Genomic DNA, 6665 nt, shown 5'->3' with positions numbered 1-6665 from the left:
AAAATACAAATCTTAAGGGCTAAGCTTCCTAAAACTAGTTACAAAGTACAATTAAAGGAACTAGAAAGTACAATAACCTAACAAGAGTTTAATCCTAGATTTTTTTTATCAAAACTCAGCTATCTGCAGTTTATCAAAAACTTCCATTAGCTTCCTCCTTTGAGTACCAACAAGTCAACCACAATATTTAGATCCATAATAACAAAGGTATAAAAAAATTAATAAAAATGACTCAAAGTGGGAATGATAAGAAACTATTTTAACAAATACGTAAAACAAGTGCTTTATATGTTGAATTCTCAACAAACATCAAGGACCCTTGCTTAAAATGTTTCCATTTTTTTCTTTCTTTTGAGCTTAACTGAAACATTTCTTAAATCTATTTTCTAGGGGGAGTCTCTAGAATTTTTGAATAAATGTTTTCGGGAAGTAAATATTTTTTTGGAAACGAGTACATTTTCTAAACAGGTATTTCTTGAGATTTTACTTGCGTAATTTCTCATCGTACATAACTTCAATATCTATTTCAGCTATTCTTCAAACTGTTATTATGACGTCTCTTATAAGAAAATCATTTTCGGTGATAATACGCTCGTTAGTAATCACATTTTTGTTTTCAGATTTTTTATTTTACCTTGATTGATTTACATTCATTAAATCTTTGAAAATCCGAATTTGTAAACTCGTACTTACAGATCTTCATTCATTTCTCTCGCATACCGAATAATCTGATTGTTGTCGCATCATTCCTTTATTGATTGTGCTTAAAGCCAAATATCTTGATCATTGTGCTTTATCTGAAATATTAATTTTTGATCAACTCTTGTGATCATATGATCATACTGTATTTAGGAGGGACTGAGTGCTTAACAGAAATACCTCTATGGAATGTCAGAACCGACAAACCTACCCAATAGGACAACCATATCTGAGTGAGCTTAAACTCAAAATGGGTTTGTGTGCAGAGCTTAAAATGAAAAAGAGAGGGGTAGTTGTTATGAGCTACAAGAATTGACGAGAGTTGTGTCAGGATTAAAAGATTATTAAAATCTTGTTCTAAACTTCTAAAAAACTTGGCATACTACATAATCTATTAGTTCTCAACTCTTTCGAGACTAATATTGAAAAAGGCAAAGCCCAGGCCAATTCTTGTCACAACCCCACCAGCTACTCATTTATCTCTTAACAGATAAGTGTTTCAATAACACTTGGGGCACGCAACTCACAATCTATCAGTTTCTCATTCGTAGAAAATTGATACTGAAACAGAAGGATATATGACCCCCCCCTTTAAGTCTTTTTGATCACGTATTGAGTCTGATGAATTTGTGTAGTCCACATGGTTTATCATTTTGAGCCTTAACAAAAGCATATGTTGCTTTATCTTTTTACACTACACAGGTTTTGCATTTTGTATGTTATTTTGCCGAAACATTTATAGATATGTTATTATTCAGCTATCGATGATTGAATGGAAGTCCTGGTGAGATGAACCTCAAAAAGTCTCATATATACAGTACATCTGTTGTACTGAGTATATTTGTTATACTTACAGGCCAATCTTTTTATAAGATTGAAAACAATTTCATTCGTTGAAATTGGTTGTTATCTTCCCATTCCATTAATCTAAAAATATTAAACAAGTGGATTTGAAAAGATCTACTTCCAATTTCATGAATTGACGACTTTCGCAGAAGATTTCATTCATTCTTGTGTATGATGTAATGATTCTCATTTCATCATAAGGGAGAGTATGTAATAATGAATGAAATGTTCATTTCCGAACGTTATAAGGGGAATTAATTATAAAGATCAAGGGGGGAGTAACAACAAAGATCGGCAAAAGAATCAAAAGGAGTGCGACCAGAGATTATTACAAAAGATTATTCCTATGCTACAATATCTGAGAGTTTGCTAATAAAGACTACCTTTGAAGAGAAAGTTTGTTAAAGATCAATTTTGAAGATTGTTACTGTTTTTGTTCTACATTGTCAAAAGAGAAGATCATTGCTGTTCTACATTCAAGGGGGAGAATATTAGAAGATCTTTCTCAACAAACGATTGCGTGAACATTTCAAGTTGAAGGTTGTTTTGAGGAAGTCATAAAGTGCTCAATATGATAAAGTTCAAACAAGACTCAAAGCACGCAAATTCTTTCAAGTCTGAATACAAAGGGGGAGAATGTTAGGACTGAAATTCAGTGTAAAATTGTATTCCTCTTGAAAGTAAAAATTGTCTATAATTGTATAAAAGTCATCGTGTTTGACTTTATTGTAGTTTGACTTTGACTATTAGAGTTTCATCTTTGACCCTATATAAAGGGTTATTCTTTGTAATTTTAGTGTATGAGCTCATTTGTAATATCTGATTACGCATAATAGAGTTTGACCAGATTTGGGAATTGACTTTTTGTCTCAACTCTCTCAAAATGTTCTTAATGTTCAAATCTAAATCTGCCATGGATGAAGATTATCTTGAAGATTGGTTATTAGGGAACAACATTTTGAAAGTAAGTTTGAGAAAGGGGTGCCTTCTAAAACTAAATCTGAAAATGTTTCTAAGGCTACTCCTAAAATCGTCAAATCAGTTCTAAATGCAAAATCTGTTAAAACAGAATCTTTATCTTCGAAGCGCTCGACTAACCCAATTTTTTTTTCTGTCGCAGAACTTTTAAAGATTGGCAATGACTGCAAGCGAAAGTGTTGGCAAAAGATTGAGAAATTTTTTCAAATAATTCATCTCCTGTAAAGAATTTTCCTATGATTAAAAATAGTTGCAATTGTAAATTTGTGAACTCAAAATGTAATCTGGATGTTGATCTTGAGAATATTATAAGATTTTCTCATCCGGATCTTATATCTGTTGTTAAATGTCATATACATTGCAATTATTGTGGGTCAAACTCCTTTGCAGTTAACGCCAAATGCTAAACGTCTTTAGGGTCAAAGATTTCTGATTCTAAATCGAAGACCCTGCTCAAAGCAAAAAAAATTAATGGTCCTCCAGATCTTAACAAGAAAAGCGCTTTAAAGAAAAATGTTTCTAAACCGAAAAAGTAGGAGCCACATTTTGTAGATGTTAGATTTGTTTGGAAATGAGTTCCAAAGGAAAAGTATGAGTGGCGCATTAAATCTTTATCTTCTAATATTCTATCTAACCCAAAAAAGGACCCATTTGGAAATGGGTACCTAAATCTCTGTGATTATTTTTGCAGGACTACCATGTGTGGTGTGTAGATTCCGGATGTTCAAGACACATGACAGGACACAGGCATCTTCTATCTAATTTTTAGAGAAAAGTCTGGCAGAACAGTCTTACATTTGGAAATAAAGAGAAGGGTTTTGTGAGAGGATACAGAAAATTGTCAAACGACATTGTCACGATTAAGAAATTTTCTATGCTGAGGGTTTAATATTTTAAGCATAAGTCATTTATGTGATAATGGGTTTGATGTAAAATTCTTTGTGAATGGTCCTGTGATTATTGACTCTGAAGGGATAGAGGTGATAAGAGCTGAACGCTATGGTAGTCTTTATGCAGTTAAGTTTTCAATTCTGACTGCTTCAAAACTTGTTTGCTTAATTACTAAAGCATCAAAAGAAGACAGTTGGACATGACATAAAAGATTATCTCATCATAACTACATAAATATTAATCGACATGTAAGCACTGATTTGGTCATTGGTCTGCCTGAACTTATATTTGATAAGAACTCACTGTGTTCAACATGTGAAATGGGAAATATTACAAGATCTTCACATAAAGCAAAATCTTCTTCGTCTTGTAAATCTCCACTTGAAATGATTCACATGGACTTATGTGGACCAATGCGTACTCAACTGCTTGGAGGTAAAAAGTACATCTTGGTGATGGTTGATGAATTTCAGATACACGTGGCTAGAGTTTCTGAGAGCTAAATCTGATGCGCCTGAGCTGATCATTTCTTTTATCAAGTGCATTCAAGTTCTTCTACAACTTCTAGTTTAAAAGCTTCGAAGTGACAACGACACTGAATTTACAAACGTGATCCTTCAAAGTTTTCTGTACACTGTTGGGATTTCTCATAATTTTTCTGTTGTTCGAACTCTGAAACAAAATGGAGTTGTTGAAAGAAGAAACAAAACATAGTCAAGGCTGCTCGGACTATGTTGGCTTACTCTGGTCTACCTCTGTATTTGTGGGATGAAGCAATGTCTACCGCCTGTTTTTCACAAAATAGAACGATCATCGTCAAGCGTTTTAATAAAACTGCTTATGAGTTAATAAATAAAATAAAGCCGAACATAAAAAATTTCCATGTTTTTGGATGCAGATGCTTCGTGCTTAACGATCAAGACAATCTCGGCAAATTCGATAATAAATCCAAAAAAGGCTATTTTATTGGTTATTCATTAAAGTCTAAAGCCTTCTGAATCTATATCAAGTCATCCAAGATTGTCATAGAAAGCATCAATGTTAGATTCGATGAATCTTCGACTTCTGAACAATCAGTTCAGGACTCAAGCTACAACAGTTAGCTTATACACAAAGCAGTGTAGAACCTGTACCAAATAGGATAAATAATTCTAATTCTTCTACTGTAAAATCAAATTTAGATTCTTTATTCAAAGACGCATTTGATCTTACTTGGGATATTCTTGAAGAATATGAGATATATGATCTACCCAAGTTAAACGAACTAGTGGTCCTGATTACTCAACTTTCTGAACCATCTAGAGCTGTTTTTTCAACATCAAATGTTGTTCAACCTGAATCTATAGAAGCTACGAATCAGAACATGTTCAAGCTGAGGTACATACTTAACCAGAGATTGTTCAATCCGATATTGATCAATCTGAGTCTTGTCAACCTGCTAATGAAGCTGAACATTATGAGATTCAAGTTGAAGCTGAATAGAAGTTCAAACTGAAGCTGAATGTCAAATTCAAGCTGTAGCTGATGAATATGATGATCAGAACAACTTAACTGATGTTCAACCCCTCACTTGTACTCACAAGTGGACAAAAGATCGTCCCCTAATCAAACAATCGGTAATGTAATTGATATAGAGAAAACGTGATATGCTACCGCTAATGAGTGACTTTTCGTGAACTATCTTAGTGCGATAGAGCAAAAGAAGCCACCTAAAGCATTGCAAGATCCAGACTGGATCAATGCCATGCAAGATGAATTTCGAGAATTCGAAAGAAACCAAGTTTGGAGACTTGTACCGAGGCTGAAAGACAAATCAATAATTGGTACAAAATGGATCTTTCGAAACAAAAAGGACGAGATGGGAATTGTAGTGAGAAACAAAGCCTGATTGGTTGCTAAAGTTTACAATCAACAAGAAGGTATTGTTTATGACGAGACCTTTGCTCAAGTCGCACGCATTGAAGCTATCAGAATATTTATGGCGTACGCTGCTCACAAAGATTTCAAGGTTTACCAAATGGATGTCAAATCGGCATTCCTGAACGGCATTCTTTACGAAGAAGTCTACATGAGTCAGCCTAAAGGCTTTGTTGATCCACACAAACCGGAACATATCTATGTTCTAAATAAAGCTTTATATGGTTTGAAACAAGCTCCTAGAGCATGGTATGATACTCTAACTCAATTCTCGTTGAAGTCTGGTTTCAAGAAAGGTACGATAAATACAACGTTATATTTTAAAAAGCTAGGTAAGCATATGATCTAGATTCAAATATATGTTGAAGATATTATTTTTGGTTCTACAAATCCAAAGTTTTTTAAGAATTTTTCAGACATCATGAAATCTAAGTTTCAAATGAGTATGATGGGAGAGTTAAATTTCTTTCTTGGTCTTCACGTAAAACAACTTCCCAATGGCATATTCATTAATCAATCCAAATATATTAAAGATATTTTGAAAAGATTTAATATGTCTAACTGTTCTTCGATAAAGACTCCCATGGCCACTGGTACTTTATTGGATGCTGATTTATCTGGAAAATCTGTTGATCAACAAAATTACCGTGCCATGATTGGATCTTTATTGTACTTAACTTCAAGTAGACCAGATATAATGTTTTCAACATGTTTTTGTGCAAGATATCATTATAATCCAAAAGAGTCACATCTTGTGGTAAAGCGAGTTCTTAGTTATCTCAAAGGCACACAAAATTTGGGCATTTGGTATCCAAAAGAATCTGGTTTTGAGCTGACTGCATTTACTGATTCTGACGATGTAGGTTGCAAACTGGATAGAAAGATAACTTTTAGATCATGTCAGTTCTTAGGCGACAAACTAGTAAGTTTGTTGGGTCTGAATTTCAGTGTAAATTCTATTCGTCTTGAAAGTATATAAATGTCTATAATTAAATAAACAACGTGTTTGACTTGTCTAGTATGTTTGACTTTGACCTAGAAGGGTTCAATCTTTGACCCTATATAAAGCTTTTTGTCTTAGTGATTTTTGTAAGTGGGAACTTCATTTGTAATAGTAAGTATACATTTGAGAGATTTATAGAGCCTTGACTTTTTGACTTTCTCTCTCAATCTCTTTCCAAGATTGTTCTTAATATTCATACATATTTGCCATGGATTCTTGAAGTTTATGTGAAGATTGATCATTTGTGGATTGTATCAAAGCTAGAAATGCAAGAAATCACGTATAGAAATCAACGAATCTGAAGATTTTTTTAAGAAATTTTCTGTATTCA

Source organism: Cynara cardunculus, unplaced genomic scaffold (assembly GCF_001531365.2).
Source record: "Cynara cardunculus var. scolymus isolate 2C unplaced genomic scaffold, CcrdV1 Un_Scaffold_788, whole genome shotgun sequence".
Classification (NCBI taxonomy): domain Eukaryota; kingdom Viridiplantae; phylum Streptophyta; class Magnoliopsida; order Asterales; family Asteraceae; genus Cynara; species Cynara cardunculus.
This window is presented reverse-complemented; position numbering follows the sequence as displayed.